The sequence below is a fragment of the Bos mutus genome, chromosome 5 (genome assembly GCF_027580195.1).
Source record: "Bos mutus isolate GX-2022 chromosome 5, NWIPB_WYAK_1.1, whole genome shotgun sequence".
Classification (NCBI taxonomy): Eukaryota; Metazoa; Chordata; class Mammalia; order Artiodactyla; family Bovidae; genus Bos; species Bos mutus.
The window spans coordinates 92,525,590-92,552,042 of record NC_091621.1 but is presented as its reverse complement, the minus strand read 5'-3'; the positions used below and the strand labels follow the sequence as shown (position 1 = coordinate 92,552,042).

At 38.4% G+C, this 26,453-nt stretch overlaps 1 protein-coding gene and 1 pseudogene across 8 annotated transcripts in view; one reads left to right on the top strand and one right to left on the bottom strand.

Annotated features, from left to right (window-relative positions):
• PPFIBP1 (PPFIA binding protein 1) overlaps positions 1 to 26,453 on the bottom strand; it is a 212,123-nt gene that overhangs the window by 133,247 nt on the left and 52,423 nt on the right. For all 8 annotated transcript variants that reach the window (XM_070371242.1, XM_070371245.1, XM_070371243.1 and 5 more), the window contains exon 2: positions 4,930 to 5,027. The gene's annotated coding sequence lies outside the window, so the exon portion shown is untranslated. The remainder of the gene's footprint in view (positions 1 to 4,929; positions 5,028 to 26,453) is intronic.
• On the top strand, positions 6,082 to 7,186 carry LOC102274884 (GTP-binding nuclear protein Ran-like; annotated as a pseudogene).

Sequence of the window (26,453 nt, the reverse complement as noted above, 5' to 3'; positions counted from 1 at the left end):
GAAAAATAAAGAGATAAAATGAAAGAGACTGGAAGAAGGGTACAGACAGAGAGCACAAAAGGGGAAGTTCTCTGGGAAAGGACACTGTCTCAGTGGCTACAAATCGCCTCTTAGAAACCACTGCACGAGCAGGTAGAATGATCCCATGGGAAGCCTCAGGAATGACCTGCACATTCCCACAGCCTTCCTCCACCTGATGAAGAGGCTTTGATGAGCCCCCACCTCATTCCTGTATTTGGTCTATTCAGCCTCAAGGCTAGTATAACCAGAGAGCTTTCACCACCATCACCCGTGATTACATCAGAGAGACCAGGGTGTTGCCTGCACACTAGGCAAATGGTATTTCTTCTGTTTGCCAGTCGTCAGAACAAATAAATGGGTCAAAGCACAAATATTCCAAAGTTCTCCATTTATTTTAAATATTCCCTACATGCCCTCCTGCATCAGCTATTAGCATATGCCTAGGTGTATGGATGTGAGAGTTGGACCATAGAGAAGGTTGATGCTTTCAAATTGTGGTGAAATTTGAAATATTGATGCTTTCAAATTGTGGTGCTGGAGAACTCTTGTGAGTCGCTTGGCTTACAAGGAGATCAAACCAGTTAATCCTACAGGAAATCAACCCTGAATATTCGCTGGAAGGATGGATGCTGAAGCTGAAGCTCCAATACTTGGCCACCTGATGCGAAGAGCTGACTCATTGGAAAAGACCCTGATGCTGGGAAAGACTGAAGGCAGGAAGAGAAGGTGGTGACAGAGGATGAGATGGTTGGATGACATCACAAACTCAATGGATATGAGTTTGAGTAAACACCAGGAGATAGTGAAGGATAGGGAAGCCTCATATGCTGCAGTCCCTGGGGTCGCAAAGAGTCAGACACGACTTAGGGACTGAACAACAAGAACCCCTGGGTATAAGAACATAGGGCTCAAAACCTAAAAGCAATTATCTTGAGTATTACTTAAAAGTAATAATGATAACACTATTTAGGATTCTTATTAATTCAATTGAATCCAGTATTTCATTTTCAAATATCATTTTTACCATATAATTTCTTCAACATGTGGAACAACAAAACAAACTCAAATTAGTGACACACCCAACTGTGGGACTGTAATGTGAGAACTGAGAATTTACATACGTACATGAGATAAAGCCAACGCAGTTTCCATAATCCAGTTATGCCATATACAATGTCTTGAATATTTATTTATGTTGTTTAACATAAACATCCTTTAATGAATAAAGCAAGTGTATGAAAGCTGGTTAAAGTAAATGCCAGTGTGAAAGTGGATTTATATATACTCACATAACTTTACATCAATCACAACAGTCAGGTCATTTGTTTTTTATCTGCAGTGGACATTAACTGTTTTGTGAATTTAGGTCATATCTTAAAACTGTTCCTTCCTCTACTATCGTTAAGTGCTGAAATCTGCTGTCATAAGACCTTCTGACTTGGGGAAACCCATGAAAGAATACAGCTTTTAGAAAAATAAAACTACACCCCAAACTAGATACTATTAAATTTAGAGATTCACAGAATCTTCCTTTGTCTCAAAGTCTAACTTTCTAATTTTACAGATGAGAAAACTGAGACTCAGGACTAATGCTATACCTGAAATCCCACAGATCATTTGTAGAGAAGTCAGAACTAGAATTTCAAAGTCTTGGGTCAAATGTTGTCTTAGACTCAACTCACTCTAAAAGTTTCCTTCGTAGAACAAATATTCATTTGTGAGATCATAATCTCACTGAGGGCAAAATTATGCTTAATCTACAACGGACGCCCCAAAAGTTAGTCCAGAATTTACCAACAAGTGGAAAGACGTCACTAGCCACAGTCAGTTGGAACGGACACCCTATACCAGCTGCGGTTGTAGTGAATCACCCACAGAGCCTCTCACTAAAGCTCCCTGCTACATACACACACTTATTTGCAAAATGCCTGATACGAGTTGAGAGTGAAATAAATAAAATCATGATTTTCCTTTGTGCAAAATGACCCAGCTCTCTTGTGAATCTTAGCTCGTCTGGTCTATTCTTGAAACAACCAAGTACAGCAGTTGCAACAAGCAGAAGTGTCTTTACTGACTCACCCTGGGGAGGGACCTGCCAAGGACACAGACAAATGTTTCCCTTCAGCTTTCCTCTGAGTTTCAGTTTAAGGCGAGGCAAGTCGGAAAATACATTTGTTAGTGTTCTCCACGCTTCAAAAAAAACTATGTTAATCTCATACTTTAAAAAAATAATCTGAAAACTTCTACCAAGTATCCGATGCAAACACATAATATCAGTCACAGTAAAAATCAGAAAAATAGTAAGAATAATGGCTATCACTTTTAGTGCCAGTGCAATGCACCCAGCACACTCCTGGCACTGTGGAAGTACCCTGTCACAGGAAATCTACAAGGTGGGTGTGTCAATATCCCCATTTTACAGATCAGGAAGCTGGTGGGAAAGATTACAGGGAAAGAAAGTGAAGCTGTGATCTGACACAGAACAGTCTCCTGGCAAAGCCCACATACTCACATCCTGTATTTACTTGAAAAATACATTTGTTCTTAGTTTGGTAATTTCATTAAGTTCATTCTTGACTCATACTTTAGGGATGGGTTTTTCAAAGTTTCCTTAAAACAGGAGTTAGACTTAACAAGGGCTTCCCTTGTGGCTCAGATAGTAAAGAATCTGCCTGCAGTGCAGGAGACTCAGGTTCAATCCTTGGGTCAGGAAGATTCCCTGGAGAAAGGGGTGGCTACTCACTTCAGTATTCTTGCCTGGAGAATCCTATGAACAGAGGAGCCTGGTGGACTACAGTCCATGGGGTTGCAAAGAGTCAGACACAACTGAGAGACCAACAGTTTCATCAGACTTAATAAATTTGTCTAAAAATGCTTTGAGAGCTCCCGCCTGCCTGCTGAAATCAATTTTTATTTCTCTGTTCATTTCCTAGACTCTTCAGGTCTTATAAGCTGGTTCTTCCCCTAGGTTATCACTTTTCCAGATTCTTGATCTGGCGGCTGACATATCCTAACCATTTCCAGGGTAGTCCATACACATTTGTCTTCTGGATCTGACTTCTCTCTTCTATCGTCCCTTCCTGAAACGAATCAAAGCCCTCCTCTGCCAGGAGAGCAAACCTTACCACATCACAGGCTTATCATACAGGGCTTCTGCCCAGCCACACCCTCAAGAGGATTTCACATTCCTGACCAGCAACGTTCAGAACATCATGCTGAAGCAGACACATCACCTGCCTTCCTAAAATCCACTTGTCTGCTTTCAAAGACGCTTACCTCAACATCACTCCACAGGGCTGCTGAATTCAAATTACTTGAACTTAGTCCCTGACCAAAATAAAATCATCACCAAAAGATGTGCACAAAAACATTCCCTGGAGCACTATTTGTAATATATCCAAACTGGAAACTACCAAAATAGCCAGCAACTATAAAATACATGTACAACTGAATAGCATGATAGTTAAGGAGAATGAAATAAATTAATTATATACAATATCATACAGGAATTTCACAAACATAATAAGCAAAATAAGCCAGACACAAAAGAATATAAACTATATGATCTATTTATATAAATGATAAAAATAGGCAAAATTGTATCAATGGCATTAGAAATCAGGAAATTGGTTACTCATGGGAGCATTAGGGGAGGAGAGTAGAAGGGGCTGGTAATTTTCTGTTTTCTTGCACTGGTTACACAGATGTGTGCACTGTGTAACAATCATTCCATCAAGCCATCCACTTATAATTTGTGTACTTTGTTCTGTGTATAACATACTTCAATAAAAAGCCTACTGAAAGAGACCCTGGAGAACATCTGGTCTGCTCTCCTTAACAGGCATAATAGTAACTGTTTCCTGTAGATGTTAAGTATCCCAGAGACACACAGAGATTCGCGGAAAGGTCAGTCTAGACATTAGATCTCTTAACTCCCCCTCCAGATACCAAAAGTACCTCTCAAACTTCGGAAGATGTTTCTCTAACTTCCTTTCCTGTTGTGACTACAGCCAAGGTTTAGAAGAATCAGGACAACATTTCTATGAAGAACACAACCCAGAAGGTTCCAATCTGAACCTGGAACTCAACAACTGAGCCAGGATGAGGATTTCAACATTATTTAGAAAATGGCTAATGAGAAAAGTCAGACAGCATGGTGTTCACTCTCGGTTCCTCCCCTTCCTAGCTGTGTGATCGTCTGTAGCCTCCTTACCTCTCTCTGAACCTCAGTATACTCACCTGGATCACCATCACTAAAATATGGGCTCCTACTTTGCAAGGCTGCCGCAAGTGCAGCACAAGACGATGGTGTCAGAGCAGTGCCTGGCACATGACAAGCACTCAGAAAAAGCGTTTGCTGAATGAATATTGATTGAATTCAATCAGTCGAGTGCTTGTCTTTTAATAGAAGTTCAATACATAGCTAAGTATCACTACTATTACAGAGCAAAAGAAACAAGGAGGAAAAGATAAATAAGCTTACACTGGAAACACCTACTTCTCTAAGTCTATGGAGTCATTAACAGGTTGACCAACAATTCTCACTGCCTCACATGGTGCGCTAAAAGAACCTGTAGGGTAAGGAGCAACAGAGGATTTGCGAAAAGGGTGGTGCTTTTTACATGCTACCAGGTCTATTTTCCCTCTTGACACCAAAGAAAGATTTACTCACTGACTGTCACAACATGTCTAAGTTCTACAACCACCTATGTTAGTCATATTACTTTTAGAATTTAAAAAATTTTAAGGAGAGGAAGGGGTCATAAATTATCATAGACTTTATGAGCAGACTATGCAGACGAGCAACTTTACTACTGGGGGAAAAATTTACACACTGAGTGTACAGAAAGGTAATTGCAGGCTATGAAGATACAGAAATGAACAATAGTGAGGGGAGAGTTTACTTACATTTTAAAAAACAAGTTTAACAGTGAGTTTTTTTTTCTTCAGCTCTTCAAATCTTCCATGTACTTGTTAGCAATCTGACCCATGAAGTTTTTTTTATACTGAAAAGAAACAAATACAAAGGAGATAAATTAAAACCAACTTCAAACTATGACACACCATAAAAAAGACCCTATAGATGGTGAATTATTATATAAGCAAAGAACATCAAACTAGATAACGTGTGCAATTAAAAAAAAAAAACAATAAAATGTGGGACTTCCCTGGTGGTCCAGTGGCTAAGACTCTGTGTTCCCAATGCAGGGGATCTGGGTTTGATCCCTGATCAGAGAACTAGATTCCACACGCAGCAAACAAGAGTTCTCATGCTGCAACTGAAGATCCTGCATGCCACTATGGAGATCAAAGAATCCGTGTGCTACAACTAAGACCCAGTGCAGTCAAATAGATACATTTTTAATTAAATAAAAATTTTAAATGAATAAAAACAATAAAATGTGTTAAGGACCAACAGATTTAACTAATTTCCTTCCACCTATCCTTCCACTGTTCCTTCCTCTCCCTTCCTTTTCTTCCTTCCCCCCTTCCAGCATTCATTCTTCCTTACTTCCTCAGTTACTGGCCACAACTTCATATATTCCTTGAAACCTGAATTTCAACAGAAAACTACCATCATTAATTTTTTTTATCACAAAGTACCTGGAATAGGTTAGGTGCTTTATGTTTCCAGAGTAAATGAATTAATCATAATTCACCAATGCTTAGTTGCTAAGGTTTACAAAAAGGAAGAAACTTATTATTTTCTTATCCAACAAGAATAATACATAAACAGTATGTAGAAACATATACACTGTTTTTTAGACTTGTGATTCTGATCCCATAATTCTTTTAAATAGCATATACTTAGAAAAAAATTCCCAGTACTATATACTTGGGCATGAATACCCTCACCATTACTGTAGTATCATATATTCTGTTCGTGAAGGAATACTGACGAATAGTCAATGTCCCAATATCTCATAACTACTTCCATCCAAATGAGAAAGTTGAGCGTCTCCATGTCAAATGCTAGAGATGTGATCTCACATGTGCTTTTCAAGTGTACATATGGCTCAGTCAGACGGGCGCGGGGACACTTCTGGAAGTAACATCGCGATGGCTGCCCAAGGAATCCCCAGTTCAGTTCAAACTTGTTTTGGTTGGTGATGGTGGTACTGGAAAAACTACATTCGTGAAGCGTCATCTGACTGGTGAATTTGAGAAGAAGTATGTAGCTACCTTGGGTGTTGAGGTCCATCCTCTTGTGTTCCATACCAACAGAGGACCGATTAAGTTCAATATATGGGATACAGCTGGTCAGGAGAAATTTGGTGGACTGAGAGATGGCTATTATATACAAGCTCAGTGTGCCATTATAATGTTTGACGTAACATCAAGAGTTACTTACAAGAATGTGCCTAACTGGCATAGAGATCTGGTATGAGTGTGTGAGAACATCCCAATTGTGTTGTGTGGCAACAAAGTGGATATTAAGGACAGAAAGGTTAAGGCAAAATCAATTGTCTTCCACCAAAAGAAGAATCTTCAGTACTATGACATTTCTGCCAAAAGTAACTACAACTTTGAAAAGCCCTTCCTCTGGCTTGCTAGGAAACTGATTGGAGACCCTAACTTGGAGTTTGTCGCCATGCCTCTTGCCCCGCCAGAGGTGGTCATGGACCCAGCCTTGGCAGCACAGTATGAGCACGATTTAGAGGTTGCTCAGACAACTGCTCTCCCGGATGAAGATGATGACCTGTGAGAAAGTGAAGCTGGGGCCCAGCGTCAGAAGTCTAGTTTTATAGGCAACTGTCCTGTGACGTCAGCGGTGCAGCGTGTTTGCCACTTTATTATATAGCTAAACAGAACACGTGCTTAATCTTTGGATGCTGAAGGAGATGGATGGGCTTTGGAGTGAATATGGCAGTTTAAAAAAAAACCTTCATTTTTTGGACCCGCATATTTAGGTGTTTTGGAACTCAGTTGTTTCCTCCTTGAGTTTCAAATATAAGACTGCTATAGTCACATGACAGTATTGAGAGGTGGAATCTTGTTTGTTACTGTCATTCCCATTCCTTTTCGTTTAGAATCAGAATAAAGTTGTATTTCAAATATCTAAGCAAGTGAACTCATCCCTTGTTTAAATGAGCATTTAAAACCGCTAACAGGGAAAGTTGTGCCATGTTACTATTTGAATTGCCTTTGCTATTACCACTTAACTTGAAGTCAGTTAGGTTAAATGATTCTAATTTTCTGTATACTTGAATCATTTCACACAAACGTAATGAGAAGTCAACAGTATTGTATTTGATAAGAGGTGTAAATACCATCAATAGTTAGGCTAAAATAACATCTACCCTACCTGCCTTTGGGCTTAGGTAGTGTCACCTAGAGATGAGATTTATGTGACCTGTGAAAGGTGGTACCTGTTTCAGATGTTTCAAACAGATACCTTAATTATATTTGCATTTTATGGCAGAAGTAACCATTTTCTAATGTAGAGCTTGTCAAAGTCCAATGAAATCATACAAACGGTTGCAGGAACTTGAGGGACATCTCATCTGTTAAATATGAATATAATTGTGCATTTACTTTTTTGTTTTTTGATGTTACATGTTTAATGTAAAGTTGGCATTCTAGGAAGATGTTCCATGTTTACCTGCTGTTAAGTACTCCCAAGCTTTAAAAGTTATCAAAGATTAAGGATTTCAATGGATATATCACAGCTTTGATGATTTTTCTCTCCCCAAAGAATTTTTCTGGGTGGTGCAAGAACACCTCAGGATGCTGCAGCATAAAAGTAGGTCTTAGGTAAGCCTCTCAGTGATGTGAACAGACTGCCAAACTTTCAGTAGATTAACCACTTAACGTTGTATGGTTTCCACATGTAAACATGAATTGGGTCTGTCTTGCCTGAGTTTGATCTCACTGACAACATACTGTAGCAATTAGAAATCAAGACGAGCTATTTTCCTCTTGTAAGTACTACTGTACTATAGTTCAGTTTACCAAAGTTCTTCAGATGTCCCATTATCCTTAAATGATTACTTTCCTACCTAAAAGTAGGGAAGGATCCCTTTTAAGTATATGGAAAAATGGACTATAAAGGGTAAAATTGGGTACATTTTAATTTGTTAAAGTATTGAATAAATATTAATAGATTCACTTACAGATTTGAATTGATGTATACGCTATGCTATATTCAGTTCAGAACCAGACTTTAACAGATAATGAAGTTTCCCATGATCAGATGAAATCTTTCATTGAGACACATAAGGGATATGTATTTGTAACCTTACGTAGAATGCCAGTATGACTAATACTCTGAAGCCTAAATGCAACAGTAAAATTTTGGGAGCTACTTGGAGGTGGGAGAGAATTTGAGTCATTCTTGGAAGAAAATTACAAAATATACTGCTTCTACTTTGCCTGGAAAAAAAAAATGTACATATGATCAGGACCAGTTCTAGACAAAATTACGAAGTAGGAGTTTAGCTGTGTCCTTCGCTCTGTCCTTTTGAAGAGCCAGTGACCTCACATACTTAATTAAACACAGAAGCAATAGGATCAGCTCAAAGATTCCAACAACTTAATGGATATGGATCTTGAGAACATTTTCATTAAACAAACAAACAAAGAGCTTCAGAAGAGGCAGGTGCTTAACACTGAAATAAAATGCAATGGAATTTAGGCATGAATGGTGGATAGAGGCTGTCTTGAAGGAATTTCTCAGCTTAGGTCAGCTTCTGTCCATTCAACCTCCCCAAAAACTGACTTCATATATGACCCACACATACACACCAATCCAGGTAAATTTTAAGAAATTAATGATGCATACATAAGCAAACCTGATTTTAAGACTACTGTGTGCTCCAAAAGTAAACAGGAATCTTCATCAGCAGTTTTTAAAGTCAGTGTCTGGGAACCCTACCCAATAGGTGTTTCTAAGAACAGAGGCAGAGATGAATAGATGTGTGGTAGCGGGCAGAGTAATTGCACTTTTAACTGTTTTATACTTTGATCCAAGATTTAAGTTGGAGAATTGGTTCCTTAAGCTGCTTAGAGAAGGATTCAAACTAAACAGGGATTGCATTAAAAGCTAGGGCAGAAATCCCAATGAGCTCATAACACCGCTGATCTAGAAGCATAATCACACCAAATCCCAACCACCATCTCTAACAGAGCCCCTTATGGGAAAATGTGGGTTCCAGCCTGGGTCCCAGAGCATAGGTCAGCCTGTGTCTGAGCCGACCGGAGCCAGGCCTGCCTTCCTTCCCACCCGGTGCCCTGAACAAAGAGCAGAATGAGGGCTCCCTCCACTGCTATGAGGACTGATTCACAGTGAGGGAACGAAGCTAGGCTGGGGAGGACTCGTGGATATTGCAGAGGTGGGGAGACCGGCGGTGGTGGGGTGGTCCTTGTTAGAAATTACGTGTACAAGGTCTAGATGCTTTCCATGTCAGGACTACCTGAACAGGAATAAAGGAGAAAAAGTAGTGAAACAATTTAAGGAGAAGAAGACATAGCTATGTTCCATAAGACTCACCTTAAAGTCACATGTAAAATTAGAAAACTCTTTTTTACAAGAGTATTATATAAGAAAGTGCTGCCTGAACTTGCTCCAGAGGAATTCATGTTAACTATTAATAAGAAGCACTGGGAACATTCAAGCCTGCCCTCAGCACAGAACTCTGATTATTGGCCCAACCAGGACTGAATACATTATAACATTTATAAACATGAACTATGAGATTTTTTGAGTTTCCATCATGAGCCTTGTTTAAGTAAGTCAAAGATACCCTTTGTGATGCAGTTTTGATCAAATTCAAAAGACTTTAGTCATTTCCTCAGAAATAGACCTAACTATAAATACAAACTAACCAACACAGTCAGCCGCTCACAAAGAGGCTGACTGACAAGTTTAATTTAAAAACAAGAACACATTATTAAACTGAAAAGTTAAGCCATCAAAAAATCGAAACCCATGCAAACTACATTCCTAGCAGAAAAACCCTTAGTGTAATGACAAGGATAATTACAAACAACTTTTTATATGACTCACAAACCTTTCCTTTTCAGAGATTACAAAAAAAAAAGCAAAACCCAGTATATTTGCATCCATTTAATAACACGAACCCTTAACATCTGCCCAAATCTCAGATTTCAAATACCAAGAAAATTCTCCAAACCACTAAATAAATGACTTCTGTATATCCCTTTGAGATAGAAAACACATTTATCACTACTGCTTATCTTCTAAACCCCTTTGATGTTGTAAAGCATGACCATCATAATGGAAAGTAACACGTCAGACTAATAATTGTTAGGAAGGGAAGTGAAAGTGTGAAAAGTCGCTCAGTCATGTCCAACTCTTTGCGACCCCATGGACCGTACGGTCCATGGAATTCTCCAGGAGTTAGGAAGGAAAGTTACTGCTTATTACAATGCCATATTTCATACTTTAAATGGAATTTGAAGCTCTATTCATGTTAGACAAGCATCTAAAGCAGGAGTCTGTATGCAGGGCAATGTGGTCTGCCACCAGTTTTTATAAAATTTTATTGGAACACAGTCAAGCCCATTAATTTACATATTGTCCATGGCTGCTTTTGCAGAACACAATGACAGTGCTGAGAAGATGCAACAGAGACAGTAAGGTCTACAGAGTATAAAATATTTGCTATCTGATCTGGCCCTTTGAGGAAAAGTTTCCAGACCTTTGGTTTAGGAAACAGCTATTTCTGTGGACTAAATCCTGAAATGAGAAACACTAATCCTAGAGTGGGGCTTCCCAGCTGGTTCAGATAGTAAAGAGTCTGCCTGCAATATAGGAGACCGGGGCTCAATCACTGGGTCAAACTCCATCACAGAGGAGCCTGGCAGGCTACAGCCCATGGGGGTGCAAAGAGTTGGACACAACTGAGTGACTAAACAACAACAATCTAGTGTAGTAATCTTATTGGGTAATTATCTGAGTCACTTCACCTTTAGCTGCTTTCCCTCATTTACAACACAATAAGAAGTCATATGTATTGATAACTTGTGTACCAGATACTATTCTAACAATTTTACTTTTAGTAAATGAACAATAAATTCATTTAATTCTGGGAAAGACAGAAGTAAATTATTATCCCCATCAAACAGATGAGGAAACTGAGGGAGAGGGGTTAAATAACTTACAAAAGATCACATTGCGATTAAGTGGAGAAACTGGGATCACAATTCAGGCAACATGGGTCCTGAGCTGGTATAATTAATAATAATTTCATTTCATCAAAGTCACAGATAATAAAAGGAAAACTCAAATCGTTTGTTAGTTAGAAATATTAGGCGAGTACAATGAAGTATACCCTGTATGGTATAGGATAAGATACCTAAAACAAGAATATAAATGCACAGCCATAGCCACTTAAAGACCTTTCTGATTTGCTAACCTTGGCATATTGGGAAAACAAAAGTTACAATACTCTTTATTTTTTACCATGAGTAATGAAGGAATCAAATGAACTGACCAATGTCTTATCTTTCCCCTGGTAAACAAGGCCTCTCCAGGTAGTTCAGGCCCTTTAGAAAGCCTTCAGGATAGACTTACCAGAGGGATCCTAGGGCTCCCTGGTGGCTCAAATGGTAAAGAATCTGCCTGCCAATGCAGGAGACCAGGTTTGAACCCCTGGGTCCAGAAGATGCCCTGGCAAAGGAAATGGCAACCCACTCCAGTATTCTTGCCTGGAAAATTCCAAGGACAGAGGAGCCTGGTGGGTTACAGTCCATGGGGTTGCAGAGAGTTGACAGGACTAAACGACTAACACTTTCACTTTCAGAGGGGATCCTAAATCTTCCAAATGTGTTCCCATCCCATCTTATCCTCCACCTCTTTTCCATTTGGGAAAAGGCTGAGGGAGCATTAGCAGGAACTTTGGTATGACTACTTTTCACACTGGCAGCAAGACAGCACTATCCAGATATCCACCATCACATGACTCAGGAAGATGTTCCCTTCATGAGTTACCTACCACTTTCAGAAGATCTCCAGGAAATCTAGGGGAAATGTGTCACCTAAAATGTGACCCAGTGCTCTTTTGTACTGAATGATAGGTTGACATGATCCAAATAAAATAAGGGGAAAATATACTGCTAAATTACTCATCATCAATTTCACACTTAGAGATGGTCTAAGTCATCTTCTTAAGCTAGTTTTTGATTGGTTCCCACATCTGCAGAGTAAAGTCCAAATCCTCATTTTATCCCTTACCTACTTTTCCAATCTCACTCTGTTTTTGGTCTTTCGTGTAACCTAGACGCTCTTTTCTTTCTCTTTCATGTCAACTCCTGCTTCATCCTACCTACTCCTGCTTCTGAGACCATACTCATTTCATACTACCTTTTTTTCTCTTCTACTGCCAATTCTCACATCCAGGGTACAGGCCAAATCTCTGTACTAAATATTATGGGATATAATTTGTATTTCCCATGAAGGTTGGATCTTCACAATCCAGGAGGGGAAACAAATACATAAAAGACTAAACTAAAGCTGTATATTAAAGGTTCAAAGTGGTATAGGACCCAGATCAGGCGATCTAAGAAGACTTTAGGGAGAGGCCATCACTGTGTGGACCTTGAAGGAAGCGTTGTTGTTCAGTCGCTCAGTTGTGTCCAACTCCACAACCTCATGGACTGCAGCATGTCAGTTTTCTCTGTCCTTCAGTATCTCCTGGAGTTTGCTCAAACTCATGTCCATTGGGTTGATGATTCCATCCAACCATCTTCATCCTCTGTCTCCCCCTTCTCCTCCTGCCTTCAATCTTTCCCAGCATCAGGGTCTTTTCCTGATATAGGAAAAGTAGGCTCTTTCCATCAGTGGCCTAAGTATCAGAGTTTCAGCTTCAGTCCTTCATCATAGACTGGTTGAGTATATAAAGTTGTAGGAGTCACCATATAGGATAAAGATTGATAGTGTGGAACTACTGTACTCAATATGCCAGCAAATTTGGAAAACTCAGCAGTGGCCACAGGACTGGAAAAGGTTAGTTTTCATTCCAATCCCAAAGAAAGGCAATGCCAAAGAATGCTCAAACTACCGCACAACTGCACTCATCTCACACGCTAGTAAAGTGATGCTTAAAATTCTCCAAGCCAGGCTTCACCAATACGTGAACCATGAACTTCCAGACGTTCAAGCTGGTTTTAGAAAAGGCAGAGGAACCAGAGATCAAATTGCCAACATCCGCAGGATCATCAAAAAAGCAAGAGAGTTCCAGAAAAACATCTATTTCTGCTTTATTGACTATGCCAAAGCCTTTGACTGTGTGGATCACAATAAACTGTGGAAAATTCTGACAGAAATGGGAATACCAGACCAAGTGACCTGCCTCTTGAGAAACCTGTATGCAGGTCAGGAAGCAACAGTTAGAACTGGACATGGAATATCAGACTGGTTCCAAATAGGAAAAGGAGTACATCAAGGCTGTATATTGTCACCCTGCTTATTTAACTTCTATGCAGAGTATATCATGAGAAACGCTGGGCTGGAAGAAGCACAAGCTGGAATCAAGATTGCAGGGAGAAATATCAATCACCTCAGATATGCAGATGATACCACCCTTATGGCAGAAAGTGAAGAGGAACTCAAAAGCCTCTTGATGAAAGTGAAAGAGGAGAGTGAAAAAGTTGGCTTAAAGCTCAACGTTCAGAAAACTAAGATCATGGCATCTGGTCCCATCACTTCCTGGGAAATAGATGGGGAAACAGTGGAAACAGTGTCAGAATTTATTTTTCTGGGCTCCAAAATCACTGCAGATGGTGACTGCAGCCATGAAATTAAAAGATGCTTACTCCTTGGAAGGAAAGTTATGACCAACCTAGATAGCATATTGAAAAGCAGAGACATTACTTTGCCAACAAAGGTCCGTCTAGTCAAGGCTATGGTTTTTCCAGTGGTCATGTATGGATGTGAGAGTTGGACTGTGAAGAAAGCTGAGCGCCGAAGAATTGATGTTTTTGAACTGTGGTGTTGGAGAAGACTCTTGAGAGTCCCTTGAACTGCAAGGAGATCCAACCAGTCCATTCTGAAGGAGATCAGCCCTGGGATTTCTTTGGAGGGAATGATGCTAAAGCTGAAACTCCAGTACTTTGGCCACCTCATGCGAAGAGTTGACTCATTGGAAAAGACTCTGACGCTGGGAGGGATTGGGGGCAGGAGGAAAAGGGGACGACTGAGGATGAGATGGCTAGATGGCATCACCGACTCAATGGACGTGAGTTTGAATGAACTCCAGGAGTTGGTGATGGACAGGGAGGCCTGGTGTGCTGCAATTCATGGGAAGGCAAAGAGTCAGACACGACTGAGCAACTGAACTGAACTGAACTTACATCATAAACTTTAAAGTCAGAGAGCCCTGGGTCTAAAATCCTGGCTCCCTCTGACCAGAAATAGGGTGTGTAGGGATTACAATCAAATAAATCAGGTGGATGCCTAACCATGCTCAAAATCATATTTGTACCTATTCCTCATGTCTTGTTCAAATAATAAAGGCTTTCATGTTATGCCCCCACGTCATCTTCCCATCTCTCACTGCCAACAGCATTTCATGTTTCAACCCATGCATTCATTTGGGCATCTAATGATACATTGATTTCCACTGTGTAAATATCCCCGAAGTATGTTTTGCCTCCTCAGTAAGACTTTGTTGTCAAAGAATAGATTCTTCCAAAGAGACCCTTGGCATTTTCAAATTTTAGGTGCAAGGTCCCTGATGAGTAAGGCTAGTTGAGCTGAGAAGCAAATATAAATTACAAGCTCGGGCTGTTTGGCTAGTTACATGGGGCCCAGCCAACCATAAACATCTGTATTCCAACATGGTTTTGTTTCTAGTCTATCCAGTAACTCAGATGAACAGACTGAAAACATTTCTTTGTGGGATGGTCAAAAAGCTCATGACTTAGGGCTACTAACAGAAGTAAAGATCAAGTGAAGCAGTACAACAAAGTGATGACTGTTGGCCAAAAAATAAACAGATATTAAAGAGTTGAAGAAATTATATGTTACAGTTGATTCACAAATCTGAAGTTGGACAAAAAGCTTCAAACTAATCTTTTCAGTGTTACAAAGATTAAGTGTACAATTTTTTGTGTCTTCTCACAGTACTAAGCACTACGCTGTAAATACCAGGTGAATGAATAATCTGATAATCTCTGATGTTCCAAAGTCCTCAATGAACTCACTTTCCATGCCAAAATCAAATTTAATACACTCAAATTTCCCTTGAGGCTCGAAAACTGTAGTAGTCACAATGTCTACTGACATGTTACAGCAAATAAGGGCCACATGTTTTTAAATTAACATGTTGCTTCACAATCATATTTGTAGTGTTTAGTAATGGCTTGCTGTTTATCTCATTCTAAAGTTTTATGCCCAGCTTTTCCAATATTGGCAAAATTTTTTTTACTTCCCACAGAAAGATTCTAATTCAAAGATTCTAAGCAATTTTGGAATTCAAACGTTGTTATTCTTTGAACACTTTTACCGAACTGATTGAAGTGATGAAAGTCCACCATGAAGTTTTATATAAAAATAAATCTATGTACAATTGCATGTGTTATGAGGCAGGGGGTGGGGATGAGAGAATGAACACAGCTCAGCTTCCAAACACACCAGTTTTCCTTTGTAACAAATATTTAAATTTCATTTTTTAAATAACAAATATCATGGACCACAGTGAAAATCTTATATATTAAAATTCCACATGAAAAACATTATGAACTATAATGTAAAATACCTAATATATTTAAACAGTGGGTTCCAATTCAATTGGGGGCAAAAATTTTAGAGTAGATGTTCCGATTACTTGCACAATTCTTTTATTTTTAAATTAATTTATTCTAATTGGAGGCTAATTATTGACAATATTGTGTTGCTTTTTGCCATATGTCAACATGAATCAGCCAAGGGTGTACATATGTCCCTCCATCCTGAACCCCCCTCCCACCTTCTTCCTCACCCCATTCCCCTGGGTTGTCCCAGAGCACCAGCTTTGAGCGCCCCACTTCATGCATCGAACTTGTACAGGTCATCTATTTTACATACGGTAATATACATGTTTCAATGCTACGCTCTCAAATCATCCCACCCTTGCCTTCTCCACATAGTCCAAAAGTCTGTTCTTTACATCTGTGTCTCTTTCTCTGTCTTACATATAGGGTCATTGTTACCATCTTCCTAAATTCCATATATATGTGTTAATATACTGTATTGGCGTTTCTCTTTCTGACTTACTTTACTCTGTATAATAGGCTCCAGTTTCATCCACCTCATTAGAGCTGACTCAAAAGCATTCTTTTTCAGTTGTGTCCGACTCTTTGCGACCCGTGGACTGTAGCCCACCAAGCTCCTCCGTCCATGGGATTCTACATGCAAGAATACTGGAGTGGGTTGCCATTTCCTTCTTCAGGGGATCTTCCCAACCGAGGGATTGAACCCAGGTGTCCCACATTGCAGGCAGATGCTTTAACCTCTGACCCACCAGGGAAGCCCAGTATATGTACCACAATTTCCTTATCCATTTTCTGCTGATGGACATCTAGGATGCTTCCATGTCCTAGGTATTGTAAACAGTGCTATAATGAACATTGGGGTACACGTGTCTCTTTCAATTCTGGTTTCCTCAGTGTGTATGTCCAGCAGTGGGACTGCTGGATCATATGGCAGTTCTATTTCCAGTTTTGTTTTTTTTTTAATCTCCACACTGTTCTGTGGCTATGCTAGTTTGCATTCCCACCAACAGTATAAGAGGGTTCCCTTTACTCTATACCCTTTCCAGCATTTATTGTTTGTAGACTTTTTGATGGCAGCCATTCTGACAGGTGTGAGATGGTACCTCGTGATTCTGACATGCATTTCTCTGATAATGACTGATGTTGAGCATCTCTTTCTGTGTTTGTTAGCCATCTGATAGCTTCTTTGGAGAAACATCTGTTTAGTTCTTTGGCCCACTTTTTGATTGGGTTGTTTATTTTTCTGGCATTGAACTAAATGAGCTTCTTGTATATTTTAGAGATTAATTCTTTGTCAGTTGTTTCATTTGCTATTATTTTCTCCCCTTCTGAAGGCTGTCTTTTCACCTTGCTTTTAGTTTGTTTCATTGTATTTGCACACTTCTTGAGGGATAGTCTGGTAGAAATCAGACTGCTGACTGTAGTCAGCCATGTCTTCAGAGGGAAAATATTTTATAAATATTCTGAAATATGTTCTATCTTTTATAAAAATGTAGGGAAAACAACTACTACCTCTACAATGCTAGCCTCCATACCCAAGAAATCCTGTAGAATCAAGTCCTTCCACTTCTATCTTTATTTAATGTGCTACTGCAAATATCACTCAAAAAATATAAAGTCAAACCACTTCGATCCCATCACATTCTGAAAGAATATTCTGAACTAGTGTTAAATGTGTATAGTGATTGTTTGAATAAAAACAATAAGCAGCTCAGTGGTATATAACACTTTATCACACCAGTAGAACTCTGTGAACCAACATACCCCAGTGAGGTAATTATAGCTCTAAAAAGTGGGTTGGCCCATTATGAACTCTATCATTGCTGACCCAGCAGTAGGGGCTCTTCCCATTAAACTGCCCCACAAAGAATAGATCTGTTTGCTTTACCAGACTAGGACCATGATCTCTGCATCATCTGTGTTTAGAAAGAAATGGACTGGTGACTTCACTGACCTAATCCCTGAGAATTACGCTCCTCAAACATAAGTTACTGAAAATATATATATATATATTCTCCAATTTCTCCGTCTCTTTTTTTTGCTTGTTCTGTCTCAAGCCTTTATCAAGTTGAGAAAAGCTTTGTATACATACATATATATATATATATATGTATAACATATATTTTAGAAATCTTATTAATTTTTGCCTAAAAAAATTATGACATTTTGATTCCATTTGTTTTAGTATGAATAGAATGCTAGATTTCAAATTAAAAACAGATATGCAACAAACAATAAAAATTTACTGTATAGCACAGGGAAATATAGTCAATATTTCATAATAACCTATGATGGAAAATAATTTCAAAAATAATATATGTGTATTTGTATAACTAAATCACCTTGCTGTGCACCTGAAATACTGTAAATCAACTATACTTCAATAAAATATACATATTAAATATATATATAATTTAAAAATTCAAATTGATAGAGAAATCAAAAGCTTTTCAGACACACAGAAGTTTGGAGCATTCAGTATCACTAAACCAGCTTTACAACAAATGTTAAAGGAGCTTACATAGTCAGGAAATACAAGGAAGAAAAAGATCTACAAAAACAAACCCCAAACAATTAAGAAAATGGCAATAGGAACATATATATCAATAATTACTATAAATGTAAGTGGATTAAATGCTCCAACCAAAAGACACAGACTGGCTGAATAGATACAAAAACAAAACCCATATATATGCTGTCTACAAGAAACCCATTTCAGACCTAAAAACTGAAAGTGAGAGGATGGAAAAGTATATGCCATGCAAATGGGAAGCAAAAGAAAGCTGGAGTAGTAATCCTCATATCAGACAAAGTTGACCTTAAAATAAGGAATATTACAAGAGATAAGGAAGGACACTACATAATGATCAAGGGATCAATCCAAGAGGAAGACAACAATTGTAAATATCTATGCACCCAACATAGGAGCACCTTAATACATAAGACAAACACTAACAGACATAAAAGGAGAAATTGACAGTAACACAATAACAGCAGGAGACGTTAACACCCCACTCACACCAATGGACAGATTATCAAGACAGAAAATTAATAAGGAAACACATGCCTTAAATGATACATTAGACAAGATGTGTCTCATTGATATCTTCAGGACATTCCATCCAAATGCAGAAGAATACACCTTCTTCTCAAGTGTACATGGAACATTCTCCAAGACAGACCACATCTTGGGTCACAAATCAAACCTCAGTAAATTTAAAAAAACTGAAATTGTATCAAGCATCTTTTCTGACCACAACACTATGAGACTAGATATCAATTACAAGAAAAAAACTGTAAAAAACACAAACACATGGAGATTAAATTATACATTTCTAAATAATGAACAGGTTATTGCAGAAATCAAAAGGGAAATTAAAAAATTCCTAGAAACAAATGACAATGAAAACATAACAACTCAAAACCTATGAGATGCAGCAAAAGCAGTTCTAAGAGGGAAGTTTATAGCAATAACAATCCTACCTCAAGGAACAACAACAAAAAATATCAAATAGACAACCTAACTTTATACCTAAAACAACTGGAAAAAGAACAAAAACCCCCCAAAATTAGCATAAGGAAGGAAATCATAAAGATCTGAGCAGAAATAAATGAAAAAGAAATGAAAGAAACAACAATAAAGATTAATAAAACTAAAAGCTGGTTCTTTGAGAACATAGACAAATTGACAAACCTTTAGCCAGACACATCAAGAAAAAGAGAAGAATCAAATCAACAAAATTAGAAATGAAAGAGGAGAGCTTACAACAGACAATGCAGAAATACCAAGGATTATAAGAGACTATTATGAACAACTATATGGCAATAAAACGGATAACCTGGAAGAAAAGGATAGATTCTTAGAAAAAGTTCAACCTTCTAAGACTGAACCAGGAAGAAATAGAAATTAATGAACATCCCAACTACAAGCACTGAAATCAAAGCTGTGATCAAAAATCTCCCAAAAAACAAAAGCTCAGGACCAGAAGGCTTCACAGGAGAATTCTATCAAACATTTAAAGAGCTAATGCCTATCCTTCCAAAACTCTTTCAAAAAATTGCAGAGGAAGGAACACTTCCAAACTCATTCTATGAGGCCACCACCACCCTGATACCAAAACCATACAAAGACAACACAAAAAAAGAAAACTATAGGCCAATACCACTGATGAACATAGATGCAAAAGTCCTCAACAAAATTTTAGCAAACAGAATTCAACAACACATCAAAAAGCTCATACACCATGATCAAGTTGGGTTTATTCCAGGGAAGCAAGGATTCTTCAATATATGCAAATCAACCACTGTGATACACCATATTAATAAAGCAAAGGGTAAAAATCATAGGATAATAGATGCAAAAAAGCCTTTGACAAAATTCAGCACCCATTTATGATTACACTCTTCAAAAAATGGGCATAGAAGGAACCTACCTCAACATAGTAAAGGCCATATATGATCAGCCCAGAAAAACATTATTCTCAATGGTGAAAAACTTTTAGTTTTTTTTTACAATTCCCCCTAAGATCAGGAACAAGACAAGGCTGTCCATTTTCACTGGTATTATTCACCATAGTTCTGGAAGCCCTGGTTACAGCAATCAGAGAAAAAAAAAAAAAAGGAATCCAGATCAGAAAAGAAGATGTAAAGCTCTCAGTGTTCATAGATGACATGAAATTGTACATAGAAAACCCTAAAGACAGTATCAGAAAATTACTAGAGCTAATCATTTTAGCAAAGTTGCAGGATACTAATCAATACACAGAAATCACTTGCATTACTATATACTAGCAAAGAAAAATCAGAAAGAGAAATTAAGCAATCAATCCCATTCACCACTGTAACAAAAAGAATTAAATATCTAGGAATAAACTTACCTAAAGAGACAAAAGAACTCTATACAGAAAATTATAAGACACTGATAAAGAAATCAAAGATGACATAAACAGATGGAGAGATATTCCATGTTCCTGGTTAGGAAAAATCAATATTGTGAAAATGACTATGATACCAAATGCAATTTACAGATTCAATGCAATCCCTATCAAATTACCAATGGCATTTTTTTTTTACAGAACTAGAACAAAAAATTTCATAATTCATATGGAAAGACAAAAGACCCTGAATAGCCAAAGCAGTATTGAGAAAGATGAATGGAGCTGGAGGAATCAACCTTCCTGACTTCAGAGTACACTACAAAGCTACAGTCATCAAGATAGTATGGTACTGGCATAAAAACAGAAATATAGGCCAATGGAACAAGATAGAAAGCCCAGAAATAAACCCATGCACCTATGGCTACCTTATTTTTGACAAAGGAGGCAAGACTATACAATGAGGCAAAGACAGCCTCTTCAATAAGTGGTACTGGGAAAACTGAACAGCTACATGTAAAAAAATGAAATTAGAACACTTCCTAACACTATATACAAAGATAAACTCAAAATGGAATAAAGACCTAAATGTAAGACCAGAAACTATAAAACTCTTAGAGGAAAACATAGGCAGAACACTCAATGACATAAATCAAAGCAAGATCCTCTATGATCCACCTCCTAGAGTAATGGAAATAAAAACAAAAGTAAACAAGAGGGACCTGATTAAACTTAAAAGCTTTTTCATGGCAAAGAAAACTATAAGCAAGGTGAAAAGACAACCCTCAGAATGGGAGAAAATAGCAAATGAAACAACTGACAAAGGATTAATTTCCAAAATATACAAGGCAGCTCATACAACTCAATACCAGAAAAACAAACAACCCAATCAAAAAGTGGGGAAAAGACCTAAACAGACATTTCTCCAAAGAAGACATACAGATGGCTAACAAACACATGAAAGATGCTCAACATCGCTCATTATTAGAGAAATGCAAATCAAAACTACAATGAGATATCACCTCACACGGGTCAGAATGGCCATCATCAAAAAGTCTACAAACAATTAATGCTGGAGAGGGTGTGGAGCAAAAGGGAATGCTCTTGCACTGTTGGTGGGAATGTAAGTTGATTCAGCCACTATGGAAGACAGTATGGAGATTCCTTAAAAAACTAGGAATAAAACCACCATATGACCCAGCAATCTCACTCTCAGGCATATACCCTCAGTAAACCAAAATTGAAAAAGACACATGTATCCCATTGTTCACTGCAGCACTATTTACAACAGCTTGAACATGGAAGCAACCTAGATGTCCACTGACAGATGAATGGATAAAGAAGTTGTGGTACATGTATATACACAATGGAATATTACTCAGCCACAAAAAGGAAAGCATCTGAGTCAGTTCTAATGAGGCAGATGAACCTATAGCCTATTATACAGAGTGAAATAAGTCAGAAAGAGAAAGATAAATATAATAACACACATATATATATGGAATCTAGAAAGATAGTACTGAAGAACTTACTTGCAGGGCAGCAGTGGAGAAACAGACATAGAGAATAGACTTATGGACATGGGGAGAGGGGAGGAGATGGTGAGATGTATGGAAAGTTTAACATGGAAACTTACATTACCATATGTAAAATAGACAGTCAATAGGAATTTGCTGTATGGCTTAGGCAACTGAAACAGGGGCTCTGTATCAACCTAGAGGGATGGGATGGGGAGGGGGATAGGAAGGAGGTTCAAGAGGGAGGGGATATATGTATACCTACGGCTGATTCATATTGAGGTTTGATAGAAAACAACAAAATTCTGTAAAGCAATTACCCTTCAATTAAAAGTGTCCATGTATATCCAAAGCCAAGGGTTTTTTACCTAAGATAAGTCCAACTCTGCTGCCTCCTGTTAAAACTCCTGTCAACCAAGATAACACCTTGGAGCTTAGTATTATTTTAGAAAAACACGAGTTAAAATACCTAGTTGATTTTCAGCTTCCATAATCAGAAAGACACAATGACCCATAAATTTTCTAAATCTCAAAAGAGAATCCAGAGCAATTCTAAAAAGGGACATAGGAGAAACATTTAGTGCTCCAGTCCTCATGTACCCTTAATATTCAATAAAAAAGAAAACAAATACAAGGGACAATACGCAGGTCACCTCTAGCATGAGAGGTTCCAGTCCACAAAAAGCCAACCTCACTTCTTTCAAAACACACCATCCAAGGCTGACACTCTGACTTTTCCATCTTCTTCATGCCATTAAAATATTGTTCCCTTTCTTTTCCTCTCCTTTCCTCTTTCTCATTTTAATGGGAACCAAATTGGGAGATGGTTTTTCCTAGGGAACACTGGCAACTGGCAGTGGTTATCATAAGCCTTAAAAATGTAATAACAGTCTTTGATCCAGCACTCCATACTAACTAAGCTAAACTAAATGTTTCAACAAGTGAGCAAAAATTTTTGTATCCAATTTTCACAATATTATTTATAATCTTAATAAGAAAAATAGCAACAATTTAACTGTGTCTACCAATAGCTACACTGAAGTACATCCATTAGACAGAACACTAAGCAAGCCAACGTTAGAGGGTTATGGTTACCAAGGGTTAATGACATCAAGGACCTTCATGATACATTAACTGATTTTTGTAAATATACAGGTACACAGGGTAAACAATCAGGAAGGATAATCCTCTATGGTTTTGCTCTTCCTCTTCATCACTGACCCTGCAAAAGTCTACTACCAGCCACGTATCTTTCACTGGAGAGAAATGGGAAGGGGGTATAGTGGCAAGGGCGTCCCAGATAGTACGGTGGTAAAGAATCCGCCTGCCAATGTAGGGGATCCAAGTTTGACCCCTGGGTAGGAAAGATTCCCTGGAGGTTGCAACTCACTCCAGTATTCTTGCCTGGGAAATTCCATGGACAGAGGAGCCTGGCAGGCTACAGTACTTGGGCTTGTCAAGAGTCAGACGTGACTGAGCTCACACACGCACGTGCGCATGCACACACATACACACACAATGGCAAATGAAGGGACAGGTGTCCACATGGTTTTTTACGGGATCTCGCTGGTGGTTCAGTGGCTAAGACTTCAAGCGTCCAATGCAGGAAACTCGGGTTCGATCCGTGGTCAGGAAACTACATCCCACATGCCACAACTAAGAGTTTGCGTGCCGCAACTAAAGACCCCGCATGCTGCAACGGAGACTGAAGATCCCACAACTAAGACCTGACACAGTTGAATAAAAAACAAATAAATGCTTTTTTAAAAAAACCCTCTCCTACTCCCAGAGTCTGTCTGTGACAGGTCTTCTCTCTTCCTCTGCGATATGCTATCACAGCCTAACATGCTGACAGTGGTGGAATATCAGACGAATATAGTTTTATTTTCCTTTTTGGTTATCTGTATAATTTCATAATGAACATCATATATTATTTCTGTCAAAGGGAGCAGAGCATGATGACTGGAAGTGTAGACTTTGGAATAGATCAGCCTGGGTTTTAATATTTCATATCCATAACTTTTTATCTATATGATTTTGGTCAAGTTACTTAACCTAAGTAAGCCTCAAGTTTCCTCATCCATCAATGGGAAGGATAACAGTATAGGCATCCTCTTATCACAGATGCTAATAGAAATGCCATATTGGATAAAAGAAATGACTACTATAGATGATATAAAATACAACTTTATTTAAGTGTTTATACTTCTAAGGAAAAAAATTTTAAGCCCCAATCTCATACGAGAAAAATACAAATTAAAACATGGGGAAATTTTCATCCAAAATGGTAACCAAAAATGTATATTAAGCAGCCTTGAGTTAGCATTTTACACATATCAAAAGAAACAATCTGTCTAATCTTGTCTTAAAGTACAAAATTAAGAGTTTTACTTTTTAAAGCCCTATTAAAAGTAGGAAACTGTGGCATATTCCCATTCTTTTTTAAAATAATTCATTAACATTAAAGAAGAAAATAATGGCTACCACTTACTGATGGCTTACTGTTTATGGAGCAGGTATCAGTGCTTGATGTGTGTTAATCATTTAATCGATCCCTGATGGAGAGACTATTATTTCCTCATTTCACAGATACAAAAACTAAGACACAGATTAAGCAAAGTACCTAATTTAGCAACCAGCCAAATCAGGATGCTAGTCTTAATCCCTCAGAATACTACACTAGACTGCAACTGACTGGCTGATTTCAACCAAACTTTTCTGGAGCTGATGGATTAAAAATGAACAAGAAGTAGTCAGTGCATGTCGCCCATTTGGATCTATATTTATCTTCTAAATTAACTTTTTCAATAATGACAACTTAAAAATTTATAATTATATAAATAAACTGAACTTTGAAATAGATGTTAAAATTACTGTACAACAAAGTAGAAATAGATTTTTTTAAATAAAGAAACAATTATTATTGATTGAGAGGGAGAAAAAATAGCCAACAATTTTAAAAACAGAGTATTTATTTTAAAACATTATATCCTATTAATTCCTACTGCTATGTGTTTATAATATCTAACATATTCTTGCAATAATGTATATATTAATTATAATAAATATACACAGACTGGAAGAGATGCTCACAAATTTAGTGACAGCAGTTTCCTAACAAAGTTTTAGAGACAACTGCAGAAGGCCACTCCAGTACTCTTGCTTGGAAAATCCCATGGATGGAGGAGCCTGGTAGGCTGCAGTCCAGGAGGTCGCTAGGAGTCGGACACGACTGAGAGACTTCACTTTCACTTTTCACTTTCATGCATTGGAGAAGGAAATGGGAACCCACTCCGGCGTTCTTGCCTGGAGAATCTCAGGTATGGGGGAGCCTGGTGGGCTGCTGTCTATAGGGTCGCACAGAGTCAGACACGACTGAAGCGACTTAGCAGCAGCAGCAGCAGCAGAAGGCATTAAAGCAGGAGAAAAACATAATCAAATTTCATTTTTAAAAGATCATTCTGGAAGCAATATCAAATTTAGAAGCAAGGATGCAACGACTGGCTTCCAAAGGTGTGAACTAGCGGAGAAAATGGAGGGGAGAAGGAGGCTGAGAAAAGCTTTAGGAGAGTTATCAAGGGATGAAGGAGCGGGAGTCAACGATGGCTCTACGGTTTGTGATGTACGGAGGCAAAATGCAGAAGAGAATGGAAAACAAAGTGCGTGCATGTGTGTGTATCATATGGGGGGTGACAATTAAATGTTGATCATACTGCAACTGCAATGCCCATCGAGCCACAGGGTAAACACATACAATGGAGTTGGGAGAACAGGTGTGGAGTTCAAGAAAGAAGCCTGGGTTCATTTCTGATTGGGCTCCATCAGTTTGTAAGTGGTCACTGACAAGATAGCTTTTGCGAACTGCCAGGGAGAATACCTAAAGACAAAAGGGTGCCAGCACTGAAAAAACCAGTTGCGGTAACAAAGCCACTGAAGAATTTTATTTGCAAACAAAAATATAGACACGGACAGTAGAGAACAATATGTATGGATACCAAGGTGGAAAGGAGGGACAGAATAAATTGGGAGATTGGGATTAACATATATACACTATTAATACTAAGCATAAAATAGATAACTAAAGAGAACCAACTTCATAGCTCAGGGAACCCTACTCAGTGCTCTGTGAGGATTAAATGGGAAGGAAATTCAAAAAAGTCGGGGTATGGGTCAGTTGGTAAAGAATCCGCCTGAAAGCAGGAGACCTGGGTTTGATCCCTGGGTTAAGAAGATACCCTGGAGGAGGGCATGGCAACCGACTCGAGTATTCTTGCCTGAGATAATCCCATGGACAGAGGAGCCTGGCAGGCCACAGTCCATGAGGTCT